Raw genomic sequence first — 13,155 nt, forward strand, 5'->3', positions numbered from 1 at the left:
AGGACTGAATGAGTCAATTAGAGCAGTGCCTGGCTCTACAGAGTGGATTCTCGTCGGGTCTAATTCCGACAACAACCCTTCCTTCAGGTGAAGGAACAGAGGGGTCATGAGTGCTGCGGGCTGGAATGTGATGCCACAGGCCATGGCCCCTCCATCCTAAATAGACTGGCTGTGCTAAGCCCAGGTCCCCCCAGGAGTGGAAACTCAGGCTGGTAGGCAGGAAGAGGGGAGGACAGGAAGAAAGGAGGCTGAGGGAGAGGGCAGGGGAGGGAGCTGGTCCTCACACACATACACGTGCACATGCGCACACACAGGAAGAGCTGCCCGGAGTGGGAGGAGGGGTGGGTAGCGTGGCCTATGCCAGGGGTGGATTCAGCCCAACCAGCCACACTTTATAAATTTTGCATCATCTTGGCTATGAATAGCTTCCTCCACAGCACGACAGACAGTTCAAAGGGAAGAGAAGGACCTGAGGTGGGGAGCAGGTTCTGCAGACAAGGGTGTTGGAAGATGGGAAGGGCCTCTCACTACATCCCATAAGGGCCAGGTGAGTTTCCAAATCCAGGGTGCGAGGCTGTGCCGGGGTCCCCAGAGAGCCCTGGCAGCCCCATGAAGATTTCCAAGATCGGCCCAAGAGCATTAGGCAGGGGCCGTGGAGGGGTCTAGGAGCCTGGAGTGCCACGTGAGCCTACCTGGACATCCCCATCTTCCCCTAGCCCTTCCCCTAGTGAGGCTGCAAGATAGGGGCTGCAAGGCCATTTCCCTGATGGGCACACCAAGGCCTCGTCACCCTCCACCAAAAGTCACACACACTGGCCTGGGCCTGAGATAAATGTGCGAAGTGGCCAGTAGAGCTGAGATGGAGGGGACCTACTAGAGAGGGACTGGCTGGGCACCAGAGAGTGGGTTCAGCAGGGTGTAGGCAAGGGTCTCCGAGAGACCATGGTGAGACTTATGTTGTCATGCTGACTTCCACAGCTTCTGTGGCTAGAAAGCCTGGGTTCAAATCACAGCTTTACCCCTTCCTGGCTGGGTGGCCTTGGGGAAGACAGATAGACACACACACACACACAACCTCAGTTTCCCCAATAATAAATGCATAATAAAATTGCCCACCCCGTAGGGTGGGGGTTAAGGTGCGACCTCTGTGACCCCTACCCAGGTTCAAGGCCCAGCCCTGCTTCTCACCAGCTGTGGAACTTTGCCTCCCAGCTCAATTTTCCCATCTGCAGAATGGGTTGACCTTTTCCTGCTCCACATGGTTGTGAGTAGACATAGCATTTAGATCAATCCCAGCACAATGTAAGGGCCATGCAAGCATTTATCATCGTTGTAAAGTTTTTGGTCAGTGAAACATGAAGGGGGCCCCTTCATCTGGAAACAGAGCAAGTCACTGCTGGGCAGACACACTTGCCACCAGGGAGGCACCCTAAAGTGTCCAAGGCAAAACGTCCACTCCCCACCAGGCTGGCCAGATCTGGCTGAGGCCAGGAAGTGTGGTGACAGGATACTCAGACACTGGTGATGGCCCCAGTGGATGAGTGCCGGACACCCAGTCCTGGCTGTCCCCTATGGCAAGGCTGCAGTGGGGGGACCAGTCCATGTCCCCATGGAACTCTGCTGGGCACCACCACCTGCACCTACAGCCCGTGGTCCCCACTCAGGAACCTCAGGACATCTCCTTAACCCCATGCCTCTGTGAGAAGGGCTGTAACCTGAGGAGAGTGTACCAGACAGCTCACCAGGCTGCAGGGAGAATTCACACGCCTTGCACCCCGGCCATGGCAGTTATTCTTAAAACCAGGCCATCCGGCTGTCCTGAGTGCTTACTTCTTCCACGGCAACTCACTTCATTCTCAATCTGTTCCTCTGACATGGCTGCTGTTAACACCTCGTCTTTCAGATGGGGAGACTGAGGCCTGGGGAGACAAAGGAACTGCCCGTGACGTGGGGTCCCCTTCCTCATCCCTTGATCATCGTTGTCACCTGCGGTTCTTGGGTTCTCTCTCTTCTCTTCAAGTGGTGGGACACCAGCGGCCTCAGTTTACCCAGCAGGGTCTGAGGTGAAGAGAGCAAGATTCTAGAGTAATCCTTGGCCCCTTCCCTAGCTAACTGGGTAGGTGAGTCCTTAACCCTCTCTGTGCCTCTGTTTACTCCTCTATAAAGTGAGAGCAGTCACAGCTTTTGCTTCTAGGATGAAGTGAGGCACATGTGCAAAACTCTTAGGGCAGCACCTGGCGATTAGGAAAGTCTCAAGAAATGAGAACCATGTTATTGTTTCTGCTGTTGCTATAAATTAAGGGGTCTCTAAGACCCCACATTACCTAGAGACCCCAGACTGGAGGACAGGATTTCCAGACAGCCAGGGCCCCTCAGAGCAGATGGATTAGAGCCAGGTCAGGCTCCTCTGTTCTTGCCCACAGTTTCCTATGTGCCAAAGCATTTACCATAGCCAGGTCAAAGGGGACCCCCAGGAAGCAAAGATTTGGAGAGTGGACCTTCCCTAAAAGGAAAGATGGCCTCACTTGTCCCTTGGAGCCCTACTCCTCAAGCAGCATCTGGCCACATGCCCTGGAACCTGGAACGTTCCCAGCATGGCAGCTCAGATTCAGGACTATACAGAGTTCCAACTGCTAAGGACTGATTCCTGGGCTCTGCCACTTACCATCTATGTGACCTTGTGTGGGTTGCTGCACCTCTCTGTGCCCCAGTTCCCCCATCTCTGAGATGGCAGGTGACAGCAGCCCCACATCAGAGGTGGTTGTGGATATTCTGTGCCATGCCACAGACAAAGAAGCTGGCTGGGACCCACAGAGGCCGACGTCTGAGCTCTTGAGGCTGGTCAGCTTAGCGGGAACAATCCGGGTCTCTGCAGTCAGAATTTCCAGCTCCCTGCCTTGACTCATTGTGCGACCTTGGGCAAGCCGCTCACCTTTCTGTGCCTCCACTTCCTCATCCGTAAAACAGGCTTAATAGCACCAACCCTGGGATGTTGTCGTGAGAATGAAAGGAGGTAAGCCCAGGATAGTGCCTAGCAAACAATGTTGTTACTATTATTGCTGCTGGTGCTGTCATGGTCCCCACCATCCAGGAGATGTCAGCAGGAATCCAAGGCTGCCCCTGGGGCAGGCCCCAGCCTGGGAAACAGGGCCTTGTATTTCTCCTTAGATTGAACTTTCCTCCCCAGGTGACAAGGAGCAATTGACGGGTGCGCCTCCCTTTTTTCTGACTGACACACGACAAACACATCAGAAAGGAAAGGAAGGTTGTGAGGCAGCCAGAGAGCTCAGCAGCAAAGCAGGCAGGGTAGGGGCTGGCCAGGGCCCCAGGCCATTGTGCCTCCTACAGACCCTCTTACTGCCTGTATTTTGGAGGCTCCAAGTGGGTCTGGCCCAGCCTCCATGCCCGAGCCCCTGCCTTCTGCCTCCCTAAGCACATCTGCGCACACACCTACATGTTGGGACCTGGGAGCATCATGGGCTCACCTGGGAATGTCTTACCTACCGAATCACCAGTTCAAAGCCAGTTGGTCTAGGATAGGTGAAAAAAGTGATTTGCGATGCCAATGGGATAAGGCAAAAGCAGTGCTGGGTGTCATGCGGGAGACCCTGCTTGCTGCACCATTTGTTGTGCAGGGTTTCCTGCGGGGTTTCCTGCAGGGTCTCTGCTCCCGCTCTCCACATAAGAACGCAGGACATGGTGAGGCCAAAAAAAAACACCCACGGAGCCATAAGAAGGGGAGTCATCTCACTGTATTCTCACCGGCGGCATCTGCCTCTCTGCAATCCGCTCTTGCTAGACCCATTTTTTCTGCTAGCGTAGCCACGGCAGTTATATTAGTGGCCAATGGCTTACAGGTTACAGCTGATGGCCATCCGATCATAGTTGATGGCCATTTACTACCTGAGCCAGCATCTTTCTATGTGAGGCCGAGAGCCTGGAAACTGCTTTCTGGGGCTCTATCCCCACACTTCACCCCTACAGGGTCTCGCCTCACAATCTATGCCACAAGCGTCTTCCGCGAGGGGCTCTGTGCGAGGAGCCTGGAGGTGAATGCAATATCCTGGACACAGCCAGGTTCTTTGGGCACAGCCAGAGTTTCTCAGGGCACCACCAGTACTTCTGGGCACAGTCAGACTTCCTGGACTTCTTAGGGTACCACCTGTCTCCCCGGGCACAGCCACTGTTTCTCAGGGCACCACCAGTACTTCTGGGCACAGCCAGACTTCCTGGGCTTCTTAGGGTACCACCAATCTCTCTGGGCACAGCCAGGGCCTCTCAGGGCACTGCCACTCTCTCTGGACACAGCCAGACTTCCTGGACACAGCCAAGGCCTCTCAGGGCACTGCCACTCTCTCTGGACACAGCCAGACTTCCTGGACACAGCCAGGGCCTCTCAGGGCACTGCCACTCTCTCTGGACACAGCCAGACTTCCTGGACACAGCCAGGGCCTCTCAGGGCACTGCCACTCTCTCTGGACACAGCCAGACTTCCTGGACACAGCCAGGGCCTCTCAGGGCACTGCCACTCTCTCTGGACACAGCCAGACTTCCTGGACTCAGCCAGGGCCTCTCAGGGCACTGCCACTCTCTCTCTGGGCCTCTCAGAGTACCCTGCTGGAACAACAGTGGCTCACAGTCAAGGTGCTTACATATTCTCGATGGTGGCCGGTCAAGACACAAAAGCAAACATCCGCCAGTCCCACTACCTGGTGGTATGTTCCCAAGCAAACTGTCAAGCGGTCCATTAAATCAGGGATAGAAGGCAATTCCCCATAGTCCATAGTCATTCTCCAGGGCTGTCCTGGGGGTGAGGGACGACCTTGACCTCACCCTCAGCTCCCACGGAGGACTCAGCAAGTGTTTCCTCCTGGGACTACAAGTCCTGCATCCGGGCTGCCTCAGCAAGCACTTCCCAGCCCACAGGGCCGCAACGACCTTCACTTTCTCCGGCCTCTGCTGGTTGGGGAACCGTCCATGTCTTCCCACCCCTCTACGGGGGTCCAGCTCTCCGGGAGCTGCTCCTCCTGGTCTTCCTCAGACTCATGCACAAACTGCTCCACGGCCCTTCGGGGAGCTCTGGCCAGCACCGTATCCTGCTGACTATGCCATGTGTCATGCGTGGTCTCCTGTGGGGTCTCTAGTCCTGTTCCCCACATAAGAATGCAGGACATAGTGAGGCCAAAAAGGAACACCCACGGAGCCATAAGGAGGGGAGTCACACCACTATGGTCTCGCGGGCGGCTGGGTTGGAGACACAGGAAGCAGGAGCCACACTGTTCACAACCCTCACTGCTCCACTTGCAGGCTCTGCCACCATCTTCTTTCCAGCCCCCATTTCTTGCTAGCGTAGCCACGGCCGTTATATTAGTGGCCAAAGGCTTACGGGTTACAGCTGACGGCCAACTAGCCACAGCTGATGGCCATCTGATCACAGTTGATGGCCATTTACTACCCGAGCCAGCACCGTTTTATGTGAAGCCGAGAGCCTGGAAACTGCTTTCAGGGGCTCTGTCCCCACACTGGGCCAGGCCTGAGACTAGGTCTCAAGAAGCCTTGCAGCTTCCACTGTTGTGCTGCAGACCCATCCAACTGCCACATGGAGTAATGTGGGGACAAAGCCCCAGGGAGCAGTTTCCAGGCTCTGGGCCTCATGTGGAAAGGTGCTGGCTCGGGTAGTAGATGGCCATCAGCTGTGACTAGATGGCCATCAGCTGTTACCGGTTAGCCATTAGCCACTGATATAACTGCCATGGCTACGCTACTGGGGTTGGTTGGTGGGTTGGTTGGCAGAGAAGCTGACGGCAGATTGTGCATCGTGTGGAGCCTGCTTCCTGTGTCTCCAACCCAGCCGCCAGTGAGACTATAGTGGTGTGACTCCCCCATCCATGGCTCCGTGGGTGTTCCTTTTTGGCCTCACCATGTCCTGCGTTCTTATGCGGGGAGCGGGACCAGAGACCCTGCCTGACAACTAACATGGCTGGCCTGCTGGAGAGTGAGAGACCTCTTGGAGAGCAAGGCCCACCTATCCCAGCTGAGGTCGCAGACAGTGAGCAAGTCCAGTAGAGAAAGGCTGAGCCCAACCCAAGGCACCAACTCAAAGAATTGTGAGCTAAGTAAAATTTATTGTTTTATATCCTTGAGTTTCAGGGATGTTTGTTACAGTGCAATAGCTAATGAATACACACCATTTTACAGGTGAGGAGATTGAAGTTTCAACGGGCCTCATCTCCATCTGCAAAGGGCCATCCTCCCCACTCTCCCCTCCAGAGGAAATCCAGGGATGCAGCAGCAGTGAGTGCACAGCTAAGAGATGGGTGGCCGTGACGGTCTCTGCCAGCAGTTTGGCTTGCGTTATTAAAAGCACCATTAATAAAGATATATTGTTGCAGATAAAGCTCATGCCGAGGGTGCCTTCTAAGTGCTCCTGACATTTTTGCACTGGCTGCTCATTGATCAAGCGGGCAGCCAGGCCCCTGCCAGAGGGAGTGAGAGGGCCCGCATCAGCCTCCTCCTTACCAGCTTTGGGGGCCATGAGGAGGCTTCTGCTCTGTCCCAAAGTTGGCTGTGCTCTGAATGGTAATGAAAAGGAGGCGAGGAGGAGGACTCAGAACTGGCTTAGCTTCCCACTGGCCAGCAGGGCTCGGATTGGCTGGGGTAGAACAAGGGTTTTTAAACTTGGTTCCAGAGCACTCTAGGATCTACAGTGGCACAGGGTGAGTGGGGGGTGAGGTGTAGGCTCTCTCCCTGCTTTGAATCTGGAACCTAGCTTCCAATCTGTTCTATATATCAGGACTCATGGGCAAATTTTTGTTTTGTTTTGTTTTTTTCCTTTCAAAGGGCTTGTTAACTTCCATGTAAGAGTATAAGTAGGACAACCACTTTGGAAAGCAGTCTAATAGTATCTACTAGAGATACACAGAAACTATGACTAAGCAAGTTCAGCCCTGGGTGTGAACTCAAAGGATACGTGTCCCCCAGAAGATAACAGAGTGTTCTTGCAGCTTTACTTAGGATAGTTCTAAACTGGAGCAAGCCATTAAAAGGAGAAACGATAAACACATTGTGTTCATTTGTGCCATGGAATACAACACAGCTAGGAAGAGGACAAGCTGCAGAGGAAGCCGTACTGCGGATGAACCACGCAGATATTATTCTCAGTGAGGGAAGCCATATGCAAAAGGGCACATACTGTCCAAGTCCACCGACGTGAAGTTCAAGGACAGGCCACACGATTCTGGGTGATAGTGGCCCAAATGGTGCTGCCCGTGGAGGTGTTGCTCTATTTCCTGAGCTGGGTAGTAACCACATGGGGGCACACATGTCAACATGAGTTGAGCTGTATTTAGGTACATGCACTTTGTGTAAGCTGAATCTTGGGGGGGAAAGTTGACAAATTAGTTCATTTAACAATCACTGGTGTCAAGGAAGAAACACTGGGCTCAGAGATTTTCAGGTCCTGGTTGAATCCTGGCTTTGCCCCTCACTAGTCATGTTGCCTTGGGCAAGACCCGTCACCATTCTGGGTTCACGTGGTGACTCTGAACCACAGGAGGGCGTGGGGGAAGACTTCCCCAATGTCAGGGCTACTGGGGATGAGGGGTCTCTGACACTCCACGTGGGGATTTGTAAAGGCCCGGGCCTCCCTCTGACCCCATAAAGACTGTGCAGGGAGGGCCAGGTCCAGCCAAATGAGCAATTGGAAAGCGGGCATCAGTGCTTCCTCTGGCCAGAACACAAAGCTCTGTGCTGCTCCCCCAGTGCACAGCCAAGCCGGGTAGCCCTGCTGGCCTGGATGTCCCAGTGGCCTGCTCTCGCCAGCCACCCTGCTCTCTCTCCATTCCTCCAACAGACCTCACTTGTACCTCCCCACAATCCCTTTGCACATTTTCCTATCAGGATCGCTGTCCCCCCAGCTCCCTGCACGTCTGGCTCCTTCTCATTATTCAAGTTTCAACTTTATGTCACCTCCTCTGAGCGGCTTCCTGTCAGCTCAGCCAAATGTTGGAAAAGCTAACGCCTGCCCTCATTCTTCTCCATGAGCGCCTCTTATGACTGTAATTATGCTTGTTTGCTTCTTGGATGTCTGTTCGCCCCGACAGATTGAGCTCCTCAGAGGCAGATCGTGTTCAGTGCTGCGTCCACAGGGGGTCTGCTCACAGTGGGGCTGGCCAGTATATCTCAGATAAGTAAGTGAACAAACGAATGGATAGCCAAACTCAGACCCTCCCGAGATTATAAGCAGGAAAGGAAGTCTACAAGGAGCAGAGGCAGAGACCACCAGGATGAGGGGGTGGGGAGTTGGGGCCTCAGCAGAGAGTGGTAGCCATGAATGAGCCGTCATTGGGGGATAAGAAAAACGGCACTGCCAGTAACAGCCATAGAACCAGCCTTGTCTGAAGGGCAACAGTTCTGAGCCTAAGCCATGGAGCAAGACTGCCTGGGTTCAGGTCTTTACTCTGCACCATTCCAGTGTGTGAGACCTTGTGCAGGGTACTCACTGCTCAGATAGCTGCTGCCTATGCAATCGCTGCAGAGATTCATTGTGGGCTGGTACGGATTATACTTAGAACAGAGCAGGCCACACAAATGTTACAATTGTTTCTGAGGTTTGCCGTGGGCAGTGGCGGGGCTCATGCCCACTACATGAGGTAGTGTTGTGATACCATTTTATAGATAAGGAAACGGAGGCAGAGAGGTGCCGAGTCATACCATTGGGCAGAGTGAAGCCAGGATTTGAGACGAGTCCTCGCTCTTGAGCCCAAGTGCTTCCCCCAGCAAGGCAGGAGGGCACTGGAGTCTGGTGGTCCTTCGACTCCCAGCCCTGCCCTCCTCTGCTTGAACACACACTGTATGATCTTGGCCACGTCAGTGTCCTCTGAGCCTGTTTCCCATCCTCAAGTCCTGGCACATTGCCCACCCCAACACCTCCAAAAGACCTGGTCACCCAGATGCTCTGCCCCCTACCTTGCCCATCTATCCTCACTAACGGCACAGACCAGTGCCTTCCTCTCAACTCACAGCCAACAAGGTTAAAAATACACCCAAATGATGTTTCCATTGACTTTTCCTGAGTTATGGCTGCAGCTGCTGCCAGCTCTGACTCCAGAGGCCTCACAGGAGACGGTGCTGCTCGGGGTGAGCCAGACCAGAGGCACATCCCATCTTCCCGCCCAGCAGGACGCCCTCACTTTTCTCAACTGTGAAATGGGCTAGCGGCACCCCTCCCTGAAGGCTCATGTGCGATTTTCCATGATGACACATCTGTAATTGGCTCCTCCAGTACCAACACCCTGGTCTGAGGGGTGAGGGCAAGTTAAGAGTGTGATTCAGGAGAGGATAAAGGACACTAGGAATTGTGCTCTGTGTCAGTTCCTCCATGCTCTGGAGTAGGGGGCCTTCAGCTGGAGAGACCTGAAGAGGAGTTGGAACACTTAGCAGAAGCAGAAATCAAAGCCAGAGAGTCCTCGGAGATGCTGGAGAAGCTATGCTTCCCAGAGCTCCAGGTGGGGCTGAAAGCCTTGGAAGTGGTGAGCTCAGCACACCAGTCCACTCATGCGGTGAGTTCCCTCCAGCTGCCCACCCAGGGAAAGAACCAGAAATGTCTGAGGTCAAAAGGCCCCCTTAATGCCTCTTTCCCACCTGCCCTCCCTTCCCCCGCCACATACCTGGATCTTCATCTATTTACAGGCGCCGCCCCCGGCAGGCCTCTTGGTTACCCTCTCACCAGCCATCTCCCTTCTCCCCAAAGCACCAAAGCCAGACCTTATTCATCCAAAAGCAAAGTGCCCAGCCTCTGGAGCTGTGCTATTCATTACAGTAGGCTCCAGCCACATGTAACTATTTAAATGTAAATGAATTAATGTTAAATTCCATACAAATTCAGTACCGCAGTCTTGCTGGCTATGTAAAGTTCAAGTGCTCAATAGCCACACGTGGCTAGTGGCTAACATATTGGACAGCACAGATCTAGACATTTTCCATCAGTGTAGAAAGTTTTCTTAACAGCTCAGCTCTAGAGCATAAATCCTTGTTATGCAGGATGTCATGCGGGGTCTCTGGTCCCACTCCCAACATAAGAATGCAGGACATGGTGAGGCCAAAAAGGAACACCCACAGAGCCATAGGTAGGGGAGTCAGACTACTATAGTCTTGCTGGTGGCTGGGTTGGAGACACAGGAAGCAGGAGCTACACTACCCACAAGTTGCTGTCCACTTCTCTGCAATCCGCAACCCGCACTCTGCTGTGCGAACTGCAATTAGCGCTTGGCGGCCACCATCTTCTTGCTAGCCCCCATTTGCTGCTAGCGTAGCCACAGCAGTTATATTAGTGGCCAATGGCTCCCTCGTTACATCTGACGGCCAACTAGCCACAGCTGATGGCCATCCAATCACGGTTGATGGCCATGTACTACCTGAGCCAGTACTTTTCCACGTGAGCGCGAGAGCCTGGAAACTGCACTCCTGGCTCTGTCCCCACAATCCTGATTGGTGTAAACCAGTCATGGAATTTCATTCCCTATTGCTATTCACATTAGTCTGTTGTTGTCATGTGACTTCTGAACAGTGAGACATAGGGAAAGCTGAGAAAGATGCTCTTCCTGGTGTAAAGAGATAGACATGGGAGGAGTAAACTTTTTACACAGTGGCTACCTCACTTGCCTCCAGTCTTTGAAGGCGGTAGTAAAAGGATGTGATGGTTGGAGCTGACTCAGCCATCCCGTAGCTACAAGGCAATAAGCCTAAGAACAAAAGCCCGCACACTGAAGGAGGCAAAACAGAAGAATGGAAGGAACCTGGGACTCCATTGAGCTGTGGAACTAGCTGACTCTGAACTTTTCTTTATATGAGTTAATTCAATGTCTTTATTATTCAAACCACTGTCGTTGGGAATTTCTGTCACCTACAGCTGCACGCTTTCTAATTGACACCTGCATGCAACTTTCAGGGCTCTGAGTAAATTGCTCCCTCTAAGTGAAATGTCTCTCTTCTCACCTCTTTCAAAATTCCATCCATGTTTTAGGGCACCGATCAAGGGCCACCTTCCCTTAGAAGGCTTCTCTTAAGATCCCCTACAAAGCCAGAAGTGACCACTCCCTCCTGTAATTCCAAATTGATCCCTGCCTTCTAGCACTTGGCAGCAGTCACTGGCAAAGTGAGGGCAGAGTCCGTATCCATTGTCATGGAGCTGTACTCCCAGACCCTACAAAAGTGCTTGATAAGTAGCAGGTACTCAAGTTATCGTTGGTGAATATATAAAGAATAGATGCTTCATTTTAGCATCCCCACCATGCCCTACACACGTGTAAGTTTACACTACAGGTTATGAAATGAAGGAGTGAGTTTCTCACAGTTCTCAGAAGTGGAGAAATTCCAAAATTCCAAGTAGGCTGCCTACTCCTACCTCACACCATAAAACCAAAGACATCCTAGTAAATTAGAGTCAAATGTAGAAGCAAAGAGTTGACATTTTAATTTATTTAAAAAAAAATTCTATGTGGAGTTCATGCATGGTTAAATGGGTAAACAAAATAGGGCATACACGTACAATGGAATATTATTCAGCCTTAAAAAGGAAGGAAATTCTGTAACATTGACATGTTACAATATGGATGAACCTTAAGAACATTATGCTAAGTGAAATAAACTAGTCACAAAATGATTACACTTATGGAGACTGTCGATTGGACAAATAATTCTCTAGGTAATCCACCAAAAGAGTGGTTTTGAGAAGAAAAAGAAACAAAGCTACCAAGGTGTGTGTGTACACATACTCGCTGGCGACCAATATGGCTTCCCCCTGTATTTGCATCCCTCCCCTGGAAGTTACCATAACGTTCAACAGGAAGTCAAGACTAGAATTAACAAGGGGCCCAGCTCCACCCACAGTCCTTCCAACTCTATGGTTAAGCATTTTAAGATGTCAGTTCATGTTTATCAAGACAGAAAGTAGAATAGTGGTTGCCAGGGGCTGGGAAGGGGTGTGAAACGGGGAGTTAGTGTTGAATGGGCGCAGGCTTTCAGATTTACAAAGAAAAAATATCTGGAGATGGATGGTGGTGATGATAGCACAACAAGGTGAATGTATTCAACATCACTGAACCATACACTTAAAAATTGTTATGAAGGTAAACTTGGTTATGTATATTTTACCACAATTAAAAATATTTTAAATGCTATATGGAGTATATACGTACAAAAGTGTGTATAAAATGATTGTGTGAGAGTTTAAACCAGAATGCTAGGCCCGCCACTCACCTGCAGAAATAGAGCATACAATATATTTGAAATTCTAAATGTCCCTGCTCACTTTCATCCTATTCCTCCTGTAGAAGAAACTACCTTTCAGAATGCTGTGTTCATCATTTCCTTGCTTTATTTTACAGTTGTCAATTTAAGAAACATCCAAACCTGTAGAGAATTTTTATAAAAGTTTATTTGAGCCAAACTGATGACATATTCCTGGGAGCAAGATCTCAAATGCTCTGGAGAACAACAGTTTTGCAGTTTCTTTTATGCATCTGAAATTAAAGAGGGAAGGTAAAAAAGATTACACGGAGGTGGGAGAACAAGGCAGGGATTGGATTACAGGATAATTAACAAGATTACGTGCTCTTTTAAGGGTGGTTATGCTTATTTCAAAGTGTGCTAACCTAGAAGCACAGAAACAGTGAGCAGACCTTGCTTAAAAACTTTCACTAAAGAAGTGATATGCCTGGGGCAAATCCAGGAATATATTTGGCAACCTTCAAAAGCGTAGGCTTTTGTAATAAAATACAAGATATATTTACTAACAGATCTTAATTTATCTCTTAACATTCCTGTAAAAAGAAGCCAGAAATAGATGAACTTAGACCTACCTAATAATTAACATCTCAGCATTTTATTTTGAAATACCTACATATTTAATAATTTTTATCATTTAACACAACTTAGTAAAATTGAAATTTTGAGTTACCAACAGATGGTGAGAAACCTCGTCCAAACCTCCACACTATATTATTACTGAAAAAAATTTATCTGTTAATAGGATTTTAAAAAGTAGGCTTATTTAGAATAAGTCTGGAACTGCAGTCTGAAGGTTATTTCTCTTAAACAATGAATCCCACGGCGGGTGGTCCCTGCAGGATTTAGAGCAGTGGAGTAAGGGGGAGG

This window comes from Rhinolophus hipposideros (genome assembly GCF_964194185.1).
Source record: "Rhinolophus hipposideros genome assembly, chromosome: 20".
In the NCBI taxonomy this organism is placed as follows: Eukaryota; Metazoa; Chordata; class Mammalia; order Chiroptera; family Rhinolophidae; genus Rhinolophus; species Rhinolophus hipposideros.